General features: G+C 44.5%; 1 protein-coding gene across 2 annotated transcripts in view; it reads left to right on the forward strand.

Annotated features, from left to right (window-relative positions):
* Positions 1-1806: 1806 nt before the first annotated feature.
* Positions 1807-16202, forward strand: part of yrk (Yes-related kinase) — a 23816-nt gene continuing 9420 nt past the window's right edge. The window contains exon 1 of one of the 2 annotated variants that reach the window (XM_038966089.1): positions 1807-1996. The gene's annotated coding sequence lies outside the window, so the exon portion shown is untranslated. The remainder of the gene's footprint in view (positions 1997-16202) is intronic. The other variant, XM_038966088.1, reaches the window with a different exon arrangement.

Below are 16202 nucleotides of genomic sequence, written 5' to 3' on the forward strand. Positions count from 1 at the left end.
CACGCTACATGACATGACTACTGGCTGTCACACGCTACATGACTACGGGCTGTCACACGCTACATGCCATGACTACGGGCTGTCACACGCTACATGACTACGGGCCTGTCACACATGACATGACATGACTATGTGCTGTCACACATTACATGACATGACTATGGGCTGTCACACGCTACATGACATGACTATGGGCTGTCACACGCTACATGACTACGGGCTGTCACACGCTACATGACATGACTACGGGCTGTCACACGCTACATGACATGACTACGGGCTGTCACACGCTACATGACATGACTACGGGCTGTCACACGCTACATGACATGACTACGGGCTGTCACACGCTACATGACTACGGGCTGTCACACGCTACATGACTACGGGCCTGTCACACATGACATGACTACGGGCCTGTCACACGCTACATGACTACGGGCTGTCACACGCTACATGACATGACTACGGGCTGTCACACGCTACATGACATGACTACGGGCTGTCACACGCTACATGACATGACTACGGGCTGTCACACGCTACATGACATAATTACGGGCTGTCACACGCTACATGACTACGGGCTGTCACACGCTACATGACTACGGGCTGTCACACGCTACATGACTACGGGCTGTCACACGCTACATGACTACAGGCTGTCACACGCTACATGACATGACTACGGGCCTGTCACACGCTACATGACTACGGGCCTGTCACACGCTACATGACTACGGGCCTGTCACACGCTACATGACATGACTACACACAGTGAATGTCTGAATCCGACAGTTCAGATTGATCATAAGTCAATGTTATGTTTATTCTGCTCTCTGTAATAAGCTGCCTTTTTTGTGTTTGTGGTTATAATGCTACACATTATAGAGTTAGGTTGATCCAGTCAATCAATCACTGCACTGTGTTAAACTATTATTGTACTAGCTACTGTGTTCACAGTGGCTGTTACCATTTAATGCTTCAGATCATACATAAGACAATTGAATGAATGGTTCATGTATTTTTGTAATGTACAATAAAATGTATTTTGTTATCAAAATCAACACATGGTGTGAAGTTTCAGATCTTTCTGCAGGCATACCTGAAGACCTCTGCAGTTCCAAGACTGGCCACGAGGTGGATATAAGGGGTCTTCTCTTACTGGAACGTCAAATTCTGAGTTTTATGGAACTTTAGTTCCCAACAGAGAATGGTGGATCTAGTCTTAAAGAACAGACGGATGCTATGTTGACAACATGGTGGTTATAAACCGTAGGCGAAGTCACACAACACAAACTTTAACCTCTTCCTGTAGCACTCGCACCTCTCCAGATGCAGAGTGTGTGTCTGTCTCTTTGGGTAGGAAGGGTTCAGCTGACTGGGACATGTCTATTCCTGGGCTCAGTGCTGTGCGAAGGCTACAGTACCGAAGTTTTGTCAAATCACCGGATGTTGCGTTTGGACAATTGAATTTCTACATTAATTATGTTATTCAAAGTCAAAATCAGGGCTGTATTCATTACGCCCATTCTGTTGCAAAACGTTTCGTCTGTTGCAACGTTTTGTAACAAACCGTTCACCAAACGGAAAACGTTTTGCAACGAAAAGGATCGTTTCTATTGGACAAATTCATGTAGGTCCCTTCCCCATTTCGTTCCATTTGCTTCCGTTTGGTTCTTAAATGGTAAACGATTTCCGTTGCAAGACGTAATTAAGAAGCCCCGGATTTCTACTTTTTCTGTTTAAATTCCGTGAGAGTGACACAAGCATCCAGGGAGCGCGCTTTGGAGTGGACGTCAGTCACTGCGCGTGTCAGTCAATCCAACCCTTCCGGACACAGAGAGCGCGCCGCGCATCCACATTCCCTCCCGCGAGGAGCGCTCAGCTGTCTCATCCCGTTCTGTCTCAGCGCCTGGAATTTTACCTCCCCGGTGCTGTTCACACCTTTCTTCGCCAGCCCCCGGGAATAACGGGCGACCCGTAGTGCTCTCCGGTAAGTCAGTCGATGTGTGTTTAGCAGTAGGAGAGTGAGTATAAGTGAGTCTCAACCTCTGTAGCCTAAACTAAGTGTCGGTGTTTTGTATGGCTAAGTAAATACATCTGTGTGTAGTAGTGTAAATTGTAACATTGTTTTGCCTTCCCCGCAATATCTGTGCTGAAGCGGACACCAGTATGAATGCGCGTCTCTCTCTCCCTCCCCCTTCAGAACCTGCCTCTCTCTCCCTCCCCCTTCAGAACCTGTCTCTCTCTCCCTCCCCCTTCAGAACCTGTCTCTCTCTCCCTCCCCCTTCAGAACCTGCCTCTCTCTCCCTCCCCCTTCAGAACCTGCCTCTCTCTCCCTCCCCCTTCAGAACCTGTCTCTCTCTCCCTCCCCCTTCAGAACCTGCCTCTCTCTCCCTCCCCCTTCAGAACCTGTCTCTCTCTCTCCCCCTTTAGAACCTCTGTGTGTGTCTCTCTCTCTCTCCCCCTTCAGAACCTCTGTGTGTGTCTCTCTCTCGCTCTCCCCCCTTCAGAACCTCTGTGTGTCTCTCTCTCTCTCCTTCAGAACCTCTCTCTCTCTCCTTCAGAACCTCTCTCTCTCTCCTTCAGAACCTCTCTCTCTCTCCTTCAGAACCTGTCTTTCTCTCTCTCCCCCCCCTCAGAACCTGTCTCTCTCTCCCCCCTTCAGAACATCTCTCTCTCTCTCCTTCATAACCTCTGTGTTGCTCTCTCTCTCTCCTCCCTTCATAATCTCTGTTGTGTTCTCTCTCTCTCTCCCCTTCATAACATCTGTGTTGCTCTCTCTCTCTCATTGTGTTAAAGTCATATTCTGGACTAAATACCTGGTTTCGGTGCCCATGTGAGGGTTTCCCAGAGCTTGGCCACAGACACATCTTGCGTTTCTCTCACACACCCTTTTTTTTTTTTTAAATCACTCTGTTATTTAATCAAACCAAAATGTTTGTGAAACTGTGCCCTTTTTGTTATTGCTGAATGAGTGTGTTGAGAAACTTTGGGCATTTAAAAAAAAAAAAAAAAGGAAGTTTGGCCAGTGAAGAGTGAAGTGCTGTGCAAAATGTGGTGGCGCTTATGCCAGCAACACTTCCCTTCTCGTGCTGTAGCCTGCAGTTCACGCTGAGCCTGTCAAGTCAGTTATTTTGAAATTAACTTACAGAGCAATAACAGAATTGACTTATAGGAGAAAAAAGGGAGCAGGGGCTTGAACCTTCAGCTCTGTGGATTACAGGGTGCGCAGCGCACTGTGTGTCATAAAGATCCAGACCTGTTGGTAGTAGGCCAGAGGCAGGCTACAGTGGGTCTGTTCTGTAGGCTAGAGATCAAGGCTATGCAAATTCAGATGTGGAGCACTGCTTCACTGTCCCTTCAGGTTTGGTACTGGAGAGAGGAGAAACAGTGAGAGAACAAGAGAAGATGTAGGGAGGGAGAGAGACGTGATTAGGCTATCTGAAGCCTGGCTTCATCACATCTTGTTTCTCTACGAATTCACTTCCTGCCTTTAGCCTCTGGGCTGTGTGGAAGGAAGTGAGCGTAGCCTAGTTGTGGGGCTGTAAACTCCGCTTTCCCACCAAGACACAGTTCAGCTACTACAGCGAATACTACTACAACCTTAACCCAACCTTAACCCAACCTGGAGGTTAGAGAGGCGCACCAGTAAGTGGAGGGTTGCTGGTTTGATTCCCGGGTCTGACGGGGGGAATGTGTCTGTGACGTGAAGCAGCAGCCAAAAGGTTACCTCTATCAGAATCTCAGGTGCCACATACTGCCATTGTGCACTTCGCTTCAGCTTTCAAACACTTTTTCTCCGTCAGTCTTTCTTTGACTGAAACCTTCTTTCACTCTATCGCGCCATTTCTCTCTGGAGGAGGATGTAATGACCTCACGTGGAAACAGGAAGTCCCTGAGACACCTGACTTCCCAGAACTTATCCTTCCCCTCCCTCCCCCTACATTACTCTCTCTCTGTTCCCCACCTCCCACTGTTCCTCTCACTACCCCCCCTATCTGCCTCTCTCTCTTTCTGTCCCCCACCTCCCACTGTTCCTTTCCCTATCCCCCCTCTCTGCCCCTCTCTCTCTCCCTGCCTCAGTCTCTTTCTCCCCCCCTTCTCTGTATTTCCCCACTATCCTCTCTTGCTCTCTTTCACTACATTGAAGTTTATGCTTTGAGAAAAAATAAATGTTGGGCTCAGTGACGGCTCACTTCGCAGTGTCCTATCACTCCTGCTTCACTCACTCTGCATCCTGTGGGGTTTCCTGTTAGCCAGGAGAGAGAGTGAGAAAGGGAAGAATGAGTATGGATTCTAATTCTGTATACCAACTGAAATTTACGGCACATACAGTTGAAGTCGGAATTTTACATACACCTTATCCAAATACATTTAAACTCAGTTTTTCACAATTCCTGACATTTAATCCAAGTAAAAAATCCCTGTTTTAGGTCAGTTAGGATCATCACTTTATTGTAAGAATGTGAAATGTCAGAATAATAGTAGAGAGAATGATTTATTTAAGCTTTTATTTCTTTCATCACATTCCCAGTGGGTCAGAAGTTTATACACTCAATTAGTATTTGGTAACATTGCCTTTAAATTGTTTAACTTGGGTCAAACGTTTCGGGTAGCCTTTCACAAGCTTCCCACAATAATTTGGGTGAATTTTGGCCCATTTCTCCTGACAGAGCTGGTGTAACTGAGTCAGGTTTGTAGGCCTCCTTGCTCGCACACGCTTTTTCAGTTCTGCCCACAAATTTTCTATAGGATTGAGGTCAGGGCTTTGTGATGGCCACTCCAATACCGTTACTTTGTTGTTCTTAAGCCATTTTGCCACAACTTTGGAAGTATGCTTGGGGTCATTGTCCATTTGGAAGACCCATTTGCGACCAAGCTTTAACTTCCTGACTGATGTCTTGAGATGTTGCTTCAATATATCCACATAATTTTCCTTCCTCAGGATGCCATCTATTTTGTGAAGTGCACCAGTTCCTCCTGCAGCAAAGCACCCCCACAACATGATGCTGCCACCCCCGTGCTTCACGGTTGGGATGGTGTTCTTCGGCTTGCAAGCCTCCCCCTTTTTCCTCCAAACATAACGATGGTCATTATGGCCAAACAGTTCTATTTTTGCTTCATCAGACCAGAGGACATTTCTCAAAAAAGTACGATCTTTGTCCCCATGTGCAGTTGCAAACCGTAGTCTGACTTTTATATGGCGGTTTTGGATCAGTGGCTTCTTCCTTGCTGAGCGGCCTTTCAGGTTATGTCGATATAGGACTCGTTTTACTGTGGATATAGATACTTTTGTACCCGTTTCCTCCAGCATCTTCACAAGGTCCTTTGCTGCTGTTCTGGGATTGATTTGCACTTTTCGCACCAAAGTACGTTCATCTCCAGGAGACAGAACGCGTCTCCTTCCTGAGCGGTATGATGGCTGCGTGGTCCCATGGTGTTTATACTTGCGTACTATTGTTTGCACAGATGAACGCGGTACCTTCAGGCGTTTGGAAATTGCTCCCAAGGATGAACCAAACTTGTGGAGGTCTACAAATTTTTTTCTGAGGTCTTGGCTGATTTCTTTTGATTTCCCATGATGTCAAGCAAAGAGGCACTGAGTTTGAAGGTAGGCCTTGAAATACATCCACAGGTACACCTCCAATTGACTCAAATTATGTCAATTAGCCTAACAGAAGCTTCTAAAGCCATGACATAATTTTCTGGAATTTTCCAAGCTGTTTAAAGGCACAGTCAACTTAGTGTATGTTAACTTCTGACCCACTGGAATTGTGATACAGTGAAATAATCTGTCTGTAAACAATTGTTGGAAAAATTACTTGTGTCATGCACAAAGTAGATGTCCAAACCGACTTGCCAAAACTATAGTTTGTTAACAAGAAATTTGTGGCGTGGTTGAAAAACGAGTTTTAATGACTCCAACCTAAGTGTATGTAAACTTCCGACATCAACTGTAGCTGTGTGTGTGTTCGTGCGTTTGTGTTGTGAATGTCCAGCAGGGTGCCGTTTATCTGAAGTAGATGGGGCAGGAAAGGGTGTGTTTGGATGTTTGTTAGTGTGATGAATGAGGGTGGTGTGTGTATGAGTTTTCAGTTCTGAGAAAATGGTTTATGTTTGAAAACCCCCCCCATGTCCGTTAGCAAGAGCGTGTAGTGTTTTAGGTGGGAACAGCCTGAGTGGGATATGAACCAGTAACCTTTTAACTGTTTGAGGGCAGGGAGAGTGACTGCCTGTAGATCAAGGGTGGCCATCTCTCCTTCTTGAGAGTTGCTGGGTGTGCAGGCTTTTGTTCCATCCCTGCTTTAACATGAGTCTACTAATCAGCTTCTCATCGGGACCTTGATTAGCTGAATCAGGTGCTGGAGCAGAAGCCTGCTCACCCAGTGTCTTTTCCTGCAGGAGGGCTGGAATGAGTGTCTTGACATGGCGTATCTTCAAAACACTATTTTTATATAGTGTTGCTGCTTTTTTTTATCTATGCAAATGTCTGTTTATTACAGGGTATCACCCATGAGAGAGAGTTTTTATATTTAATTTTGTATTATTATTTACTGCCATTCTATATTATTATTTGTCATTGTTTATAATTTTATTACAATGTATATTGTATACATTGTTGCTTTGGCAATATTGACACAATGTTTTTCATGCCAATAAAGCAGCTTGAATTTGAATTTGAATTTGAGTATGCAAATGTCTGTTTATTACAGGGTATCACCCATGAGAGAGAGTATGCAAATGTCTCTTTAGTACAGGGTGTCACCCATGAGAGAGAGTATGCAAATGTCTCTTTAGTACAGGGTATCACCCATGAGAGAGAGTATGCAAATGTCTCTTTAGTACAGGGTGTCACCCATGAGAGAGTTAGAGAGAGAGATATATATATCTCTCTATCTAGTTCGGTCTGTGGGCTAGCGTCAGTCTGGTTTGGGGGTGTGTTGCTTACCAGTCAATCAGACAGTCATCTCACATCTGTTCATCAAGCTATAGTTTTCTTCTGAGTGGTCATCAAAGGAAGAAGACAATAGTCTGTTGGTGAGTTGAGAAACAGTGTTTTAGCATTAAATATGAGGAGTCATGGTACCAAGTGCCGTTGTTGACTAGGTTTACATGTACAGCAGGGTTTCCCAAACAGCATCAGGGAGGGAGAGAGAGAGAGACAAACATTATGAAGAGGAGAGAGAGAGAGAGAGACAAACATTATGAAGAGGAGAGAGAGAGAGAGACAAACGTTATGAAGAGGAGAGAGAGAGACAAACATTATGAAGAGGGGAGAGAGAGACAAACATTATGAAGAGGGGAGAGAGAGACAAACATTATGTAGAGGCGAGAGAGAGAGAGAGGCAAACATTATGAAGAGGGGAGAGAGAGAGAGAGGGAGACAAACATTATGAAGAGAGGAGAGAGAGAGAGAGACAAACATTATGAAGAGGGGAGAGAGAGACAAACATTATGAAGAGGGGAGAGAGAGAGAGAGAGAGACAAACATTATGTAGAGGCGAGAGAGAGAGAGAGGCAAACATTGTGAAGAGGGGAGAGAGAGAGAGAGGGAGACAAACATTATGAAGAGGGGAGAGAGAGAGAGAGACAAACATTATGAAGAGGAGAGAGAGAGTGAGAGACAAACATTATGAAGAGAGAGAGAGAGACAAACATTATGAAGAGGAGAGAGAGAGAGAGAGACAAACATTATGAAGAGGGGAGAGAGAGAGAGACAAACATTATGAAGAGGGGCGAGAGAGAGAGACAAACATTATGAAAAGGGGAGAGAGAGAGAGACAAACATTATGAAGAGGGGAGAGAGAGAGAGAGACAAACATTATGAAGAGGGGAGCGAGAGAGAGACAAACATTATGAAGAGGGGAGAGAGAGAGAGACAAACATTATGAAGAGGAGAGAGAGAGAGAGAGAGACAAACATTATGAAGAGGGGAGAGAGAGAGAGACAAACATTATGAAGAGGGGAGAGAGAGAGAGAGAGACAAACATTATGAAGAGGGGAGAGAGAGAGAGAGAAATGTTATGAAGAGGGGAGAGAGAGAGACAAACATTATGAAGAGGGGAGAGAGAGAGACAAACATTATGAAGAGGAGAGAGAGACAAACATTATGAAGAGGGGAGAGAGAGAGACAAACATTATGAAGAGGGGAGAGAGAGAGAGACAAACATTATGAAGAGGGGAGAGGGAGAGAGACAAATATTATGAAGAGGGGAGAGAGAGAGAGACAAACATTATGAAGAGGGGAGAGAGAGGAGAGAGAGAGAGACACATTATGAAGACGGGAGAGAGAGAGAGAGACACACATTATGAAGAGGAGAGAGAGAGAGAGACAAACATTATGAAGAGGAGAGAGAGAGAGAGACAAACATTATGAAGAGGAGAGAGAGAGAGAGAGGCAAACATTGTGAAGAGGGGAGAGAGAGAGAGAGGGAGACAAACATTATGAAGAGGGGAGAGAGAGAGAGAGACAAACATTATGAAGAGGAGAGAGAGAGTGAGAGACAAACATTATGAAGAGAGAGAGAGAGACAAACATTATGAAGAGGAGAGAGAGAGAGAGAGACAAACATTATGAAGAGGGGAGAGAGAGAGAGACAAACATTATGAAGAGGGGCGAGAGAGAGAGACAAACATTATGAAAAGGGGAGAGAGAGAGAGACAAACATTATGAAGAGGGGAGAGAGAGAGAGAGACAAACATTATGAAGAGGGGAGCGAGAGAGAGACAAACATTATGAAGAGGGGAGAGAGAGAGAGACAAACATTATGAAGAGGAGAGAGAGAGAGAGAGACAAACATTATGAAGAGGGGAGAGAGAGAGAGACAAACATTATGAAGAGGGGAGAGAGAGAGAGAGAGACAAACATTATGAAGAGGGGAGAGAGAGAGAGAGAAATGTTATGAAGAGGGGAGAGAGAGAGACAAACATTATGAAGAGGGGAGAGAGAGAGACAAACATTATGAAGAGGAGAGAGAGACAAACATTATGAAGAGGGGAGAGAGAGAGACAAACATTATGAAGAGGGGAGAGAGAGAGAGACAAACATTATGAAGAGGGGAGAGGGAGAGAGACAAATATTATGAAGAGGGGAGAGAGAGAGAGACAAACATTATGAAGAGGGGAGAGAGAGGAGAGAGAGAGAGACACATTATGAAGACGGGAGAGAGAGAGAGAGACACACATTATGAAGAGGAGAGAGAGAGAGAGACAAACATTATGAAGAGGAGAGAGAGAGAGAGACAAACATTATGAAGAGGAGAGAGAGAGAGAGAGACACATTATGAAGACGGGAGAGAGAGAGAGAGACACACATTATGAAGAGGGGAGAGCGAGAGAGAAAAAAACATGGAGGGGAGAGAGAGAGAGAGACAAACGTTATGAAGAGGAGAGAGAGAGAGACAAACATTATGAAGAGGAGAGAGAGACAAACATTATGAAGAGGGGAGAGAGAGAGAGAGACACACATTATGAAGAGGAGAGAGAGAGAGAGAGAGAGAGAAAGAGCGAGCGAGAGAGAGAAACATTATGAAGAGGAGAGAGAGACAAACATTATGAAGAGGGGAGAGAGAGAGAGAGAGACAAACATTATGAAGAGGAGAGAGAGAGAGACAAACATTATGAAGAGGAGAGAGAGAGAGAGACAAACATTATGAAGAGAGAGAGAGAGACAACCATTATGAAGAGAGAGAGAGAGACAAACATTATGAAGAGGAGAGAGAGAGAGACAAACATTATGAAGAGGAGAGAGAGAGAGAGAGAGACAAACATTATGAAGAGGGGAGAGAGAGAGAGAGACAAACATTATGAAGAGGGGAGAGAGACAAACATTATGAAGAGGGGAGAGAGAGAGACAAACATTATGAAGAGGGGAGAGAGAGGGAGACAAACATTATGAAGAGGAGAGAGAGAGACAAACATTATGAAGAGGGGAGAGAGAGAGACAAACATTATGAAGATGAGAGAGAGAGAGAGACAAACATTATGAAGAGGAGAGAGAGAGAGACAAACATTATGAAGAGGAGAGAGAGGGAGACAAACATTATGAAGAGGGGAGAGAGAGAGACAAACGTTATGAAGAGGGGAGAGAGAGGGAGACAAACATTATGAAGAGGAGAGAGAGAGAGACAAACATTATGAAGAGGGGAGAGAGAGAAACAAACATTATGGAGAGAGAGAGAGAGACAAACATTATGAAGAGGAGAGAGAGAGACAAACATTATGAAGAGGAGAGAGAGGGAGACAAACATTATGAAGAGGGGAGAGAGAGAGACAAACGTTATGAAGAGGGGAGAGAGAGAGAGACAAACATTATGAAGAGGGGAGAGAGAGAGAGAGACAAACATTATGAAGAGGGGAGAGAGAGGGGAGAGAGAGAGAGACAAACGTTATGAAGAGGGGAGAGAGAGAGACAAACATTATGAAGAGGAGAGAGAGAGAGACAAACATTATGAAGAGGGGAGAGAGAGAGAGAGACAAACATTATGAAGAGGAGAGAGAGAGACAAACATTATGAAGAGGGGAGAGAGAGGGGAGAGAGAGAGACAAACGTTATGAAGAGGGGGGAGAGAGAGAGAGACAAACGTTATGAAGAGGGGAGAGAGAGAGAAACATTATGAAGAGGAGAGAGAGAGACAAACGTTATGAAGAGGAGAGAGAGAGAGAGAGACAAACGTTATGAAGAGGGGAGAGAGAGAGAGAGAGAGACAAACATTATGAAGAGGAGAGAGAGAGAGAGAGAGAGACAAACATTATGAAGAGGAGAGAGAGACAAACATTATGAAGAGGGGAGAGAGAGAGAGAGACAAACATTATGAAGAGGAGAGAGAGAGAGAGAGAGAGAGAGACAAACATTATGAAGAGGAGAGAGAGAGAGAGAGAGAGAGACAAACATTATGAAGAGGGGAGAGAGAGAGAGAGACAAACATTATGAAGAGGAGAGAGAGACAAACATTATGAAGAGGGGGGAGAGAGAGAGAGACAAACATTATGTAGAGGCGAGAGAGAGAGATAGACAAACATTATGAAGAGGGGAGAGAGAGAGACAAACATTATGAAGAGGGGAGAGAGAGAGAGAGAAACATTATGTAGAGGCGAGAGAGAGAGATAGACAAACATTATAAAGAGGAGAGCGAGAGAGACAAACATTATAAAGAGGAGAGAGAGAGACAAACATTATGAAGAGGGGAGAGAGAGAGAGAGAGAGACAAACATTATGAAGAGGGGAGAGAGAGAGACAAACATTATGAAGAGGGGAGAGAGAGAGAGAGACAAACGTTATGAAGAGGGGAGAGAGAGAGACAAACGTTATGAAGAGGGGAGAGAGAGAGACAAACATTATGAAGAGGGGAGAGAGAGAGACAAACGTTATGAAGAGGGGAGAGAGAGAGACAAACATTATGAAAAGGGGAGAGAGAGAGAGAGAGACAAACGTTATGAAGAGGGGAGAGAGAGAGACAAACGTTATGAAGAGGGGAGAGAGAGAGACAAACGTTATGAAGAGGGGAGAGAGAGAGACAAACATTATGAAGAGGGGAGAGAGAGAGACAAACATTATGAAGAGGGGAGAGAGAGAGAGAGACAAACATTATGAAGAGGGGGGAGAGAGAGACAAACATTATGAAGAGGGGAGAGAGAGAGACAAACATTATGAAGAGGGGAGAGAGAGAGAGAGACAAACATTATGAAGAGGGGGGAGAGAGAGAGAGAGAGAAACATTATGAAGAGGAGAGAGAGACAAACATTATGAAGAGGGGAGAGAGAGATAGAGAGACAAACATTATGAAGAGGAGAGAGAGAGACAAACATTATGAAGAGGGGAGAGAGAGAGAGACAAACATTATGAAGAGGGGAGAGAGAGAGAGAGAGACAAACATTATGAAGAGGGGAGAGAGAGAGAGAGAAATGTTATGAAGAGGGGAGAGAGAGAGACAAACATTATGAAGAGGGGAGAGAGAGAGACAAACATTATGAAGAGGAGAGAGAGACAAACATTATGAAGAGGGGAGAGAGAGAGACAAACATTATGAAGAGGGGAGAGAGAGAGAGACAAACATTATGAAGAGGGGAGAGAGAGAGAGAGAGACAAACATTATGAAGAGGGGGGAGAGAGAGAGAGAAACATTATGAAGAGGGGAGAGAGAGACAAACATTATGAAGAGGAGAGAGAGACAAACATTATGAAGAGGGGAGAGAGAGAGAGAGACAAACATTATGAAGAGGGGAGAGAGAGAGAGACAAACATTATGAAGAGGGGAGAGATAGAGAGAGAGACAAACATTATGAAGAGGGGAGAGAGAGAGAGAGAAACATTATGAAGAGGGGAGAGAGAGAGACAAACATTATGAAGAGGGGAGAGAGAGAGAGAGAAATGTTATGAAGAGGGGAGAGAGAGAGACAAACATTATGAAGAGGGGAGAGAGAGAGACAAATATTATGAAGAGGAGAGCGAGAGAGAGACAAATGTTATGAAGAGGGGAGAGAGAGAGACAAACATTATGAAGAGGGGAGAGAGAGAGAGACAAATGTTATGAAGAGGGGAGAGAGAGAGACAAACATTATGAAGAGGGGAGAGAGAGAGAGACAAATGTTATGAAGAGGGGAGAGAGAGAGACAAACATTATGAAGAGGGGAGAGAGAGAGACAAACATTATGAAGAGGGGAGAGAGAGAGAGAGAGACAAATGTTATGAAGAGGGGAGAGAGAGAGAGAGAGAGAAATGTTATGAAGAGGGGAGAGAGAGAGAGAGAGAGAGACAAATGTTATGAAGAGGAGAGAGAGACAAACATTATGAAGAGGGGAGAGAGAGAGAGAGACAAACATTATGAAGAGGGGAGAGAGAGAGAGACAAACATTATGAAGAGGGGAGAGATAGAGAGAGAGACAAACATTATGAAGAGGTGAGAGAGAGAGAGAGACAAACATTATGAAGAGGGGAGAGAGAGGGGAGAGAGAGAGAGACAAACGTTATGAAGAGGGGAGAGAGAGAGACAAACATTATGAAGAGGAGCGAGAGAGAGACAAACATTATGAAGAGGGGAGAGAGAGAGAGAGACAAACATTATGAAGAGGAGAGAGAGAGACAAACATTATGAAGAGGGGAGAGAGAGGGGAGAGAGAGAGACAAACGTTATGAAGAGGGGGGAGAGAGAGAGAGACAAACGTTATGAAGAGGGGAGAGAGAGAGAAACATTATGAAGAGGAGAGAGAGAGACAAACGTTATGAAGAGGAGAGAGAGAGAGAGAGACAAACGTTATGAAGAGGGGAGAGAGAGAGAGAGAGAGAGACAAACATTATGAAGAGGAGAGAGAGAGAGAGAGACAAACATTATGAAGAGGAGAGAGAGAGAGAGAGACAAACATTATGAAGAGGAGAGAGAGAGAGAGAGAGAGACAAACATTATGAAGAGGAGAGAGAGAGAGAGAGAGACAAACATTATGAAGAGGGGAGAGAGAGAGAGAGACAAACATTATGAAGAGGAGAGAGAGACAAACATTATGAAGAGGGGGGAGAGAGAGAGAGACAAACATTATGAAGAGGAAAGAGAGAGAGAGAGAGAGACAAACATTATGAAGAGTAGAGAGAGAGAGAGAGAGAGAGACAAACATTATGAAGAGGGGAGAGAGAGACGAACATTATGAAGAGGGGAGAGAGAGAGAGAGAGAGACAAACATTATGTATAGGCGAGAGAGAGAGATAGACAAACATTATGAAGAGGGGAGAGAGAGAGACAAACATTATGAAGAGGGGAGAGAGAGAGAGAGAAACATTATGTAGAGGCGAGAGAGAGAGATAGACAAACATTATAAAGAGGAGAGCGAGAGAGACAAACATTATAAAGAGGAGAGAGAGAGACAAACATTATGAAGAGGGGAGAGAGAGAGAGAGAGAGACAAACATTATGAAGAGGGGAGAGAGAGACAAACATTATGAAGAGGGGAGAGAGAGAGAGACAAACGTTATGAAGAGGGGAGAGAGAGAGACAAACGTTATGAAGAGGGGAGAGAGAGAGACAAACATTATGAAGAGGGGAGAGAGAGAGACAAACGTTATGAAGAGGGGAGAGAGAGAGACAAACATTATGAAAAGGGGAGAGAGAGAGAGAGAGAGACAAACGTTATGAAGAGGGGAGAGAGAGAGACAAACGTTATGAAGAGGGGAGAGAGAGAGACAAACGTTATGAAGAGGGGAGAGAGAGAGACAAACATTATGAAGAGGGGAGAGAGAGAGACAAACATTATGAAGAGGGGAGAGAGAGAGAGAGACAAACATTATGAAGAGGGGGGAGAGAGAGAGAGAGAGACAAACGTTATGAAGAGGGGAGAGAGAGAGACAAACATTATGAAGAGGGGAGAGAGAGAGACAAACATTATGAAGAGGGGAGAGAGAGAGAGAGACAAACATTATGAAGAGGGGGGAGAGAGAGAGAGAGAAACATTATGAAGAGGGGGGAGAGAGAGAGAGAGAGAAACATTATGAAGAGGGGGGAGAGAGAGAGAGAGACAAACATTATGAAGAGGGGAGAGAGAGAGAGAGAGACAAACATTATGAAGAGGAGAGAGAGAGACAAACATTATGAAGATGGGAGAGAGAGAGAGAGACAAACATTATGAAGAGGAGAGAGAGAGAGAGACAAACATTATGAAGAGGAGAGAGAGACAAACATTATGAAAAGGGGAGAGAGAGATAGAGAGACAAACATTATGAAGAGGGGAGAGAGAGACAAACATTATGAAGAGGAGAGAGAGAGAGAGAGACAAACATTATGAAGAGGGGAGAGAGAGAGAGACAAACATTATGAAGAGGGGAGAGAGAGAGAGAGAGACAAACATTATGAAGAGGGGAGAGAGAGAGAGAGAAACATTATGAAGAGGGGAGAGAGAGAGACAAACATTATGAAGAGGGGAGAGAGAGAGAGAGAAATGTTATGAAGAGGGGAGAGAGAGAGACAAACATTATGAAGAGGGGAGAGAGAGAGACAAATATTATGAAGAGGAGAGCGAGAGAGAGACAAATGTTATGAAGAGGGGAGAGAGAGAGACAAACATTATGAAGAGGGGAGAGAGAGAGAGACAAATGTTATGAAGAGGGGAGAGAGAGAGACAAACATTATGAAGAGGGGAGAGAGAGAGAGACAAATGTTATGAAGAGGGGAGAGAGAGAGACAAACATTATGAAGAGGGGAGAGAGAGAGACAAACATTATGAAGAGGGGAGAGAGAGAGAGAGAGAGAGACAAATGTTATGAAGAGGGGAGAGAGAGAGAGAGAGAGAAATGTTATGAAGAGGGGAGAGAGAGAGAGAGACAAACGTTATGAAGAGGGGAGAGAGAGAGAGACAAACATTATAAAGAGGAGAGAGAGAGAGAGAGAGAGACAAACGTTATGAAGAGGGGAGAAAGAGAGACAAACATTATGAAGAGGAGAGAGAGAGAGACAAACGTTATGAAGAGGAGAGAGAGAGAGAGACAAACGTTATGAAGAGGAGAGAGAGAGAGAGAGAGACAAACGTTATGAAGAGGAGAGAGAGAGAGAGAGAGACAAACGTTATGAAGAGGAGAGAGACAAACATTATGAAGAGGGGAGAGAGAGAGAGACAAACGTTATGAAGAGGGGAGAGAGAGAGAGAGACAAATGTTATGAAGAGGAGAGAGAGAGAGACAAACATTATGAAGAGGGGAGAGAGAGAGACAAACGTTATGAAGAGGGGAGAGAGAGAGAGAGAGAGTGACAAGCGTTATGAAGAGGGGAGAGAGAGAGAGAGAGAGAGAGACAAACATTATGAAGAGGGGAGAGAGAGAGAGAGACAAACATTATGAAGAGGGGAGAGAGAGAGAGAGAGAGAGACAAACGTTATGAAGAGGGGAGAGAGAGAGAGAGACAAACGTTATGAAGAGGGGAGAGAGAGAGATACAAACATTATGAAGAGGGGAGAGAGAGAGACAAACGTTATGAAGAGGGGAGAGAGAGAGAGAGAGACAAACATTATGAAAAGGAGAGAGAGAGAGAGACAAACATTATGAAGAGGGGAGAGAGAGAGAGTGACAAACGTTATGAAGAGGGGGGAGAGAGAGAGAGAGAGAGAGAGACAAACATTATGAAGAGGGGAGAGAGAGAGAGAGACAAACATTATGAAGAGGGGAGAGAGAGAGACAAACGTTATGAAGAGGGGAGAGAGAGAGAGAGAGAGAGAGAGAG

The sequence above is a fragment of the Salvelinus namaycush genome, chromosome 27 (genome assembly GCF_016432855.1).
Source record: "Salvelinus namaycush isolate Seneca chromosome 27, SaNama_1.0, whole genome shotgun sequence".
NCBI classification, from domain to species: Eukaryota; Metazoa; Chordata; class Actinopteri; order Salmoniformes; family Salmonidae; genus Salvelinus; species Salvelinus namaycush.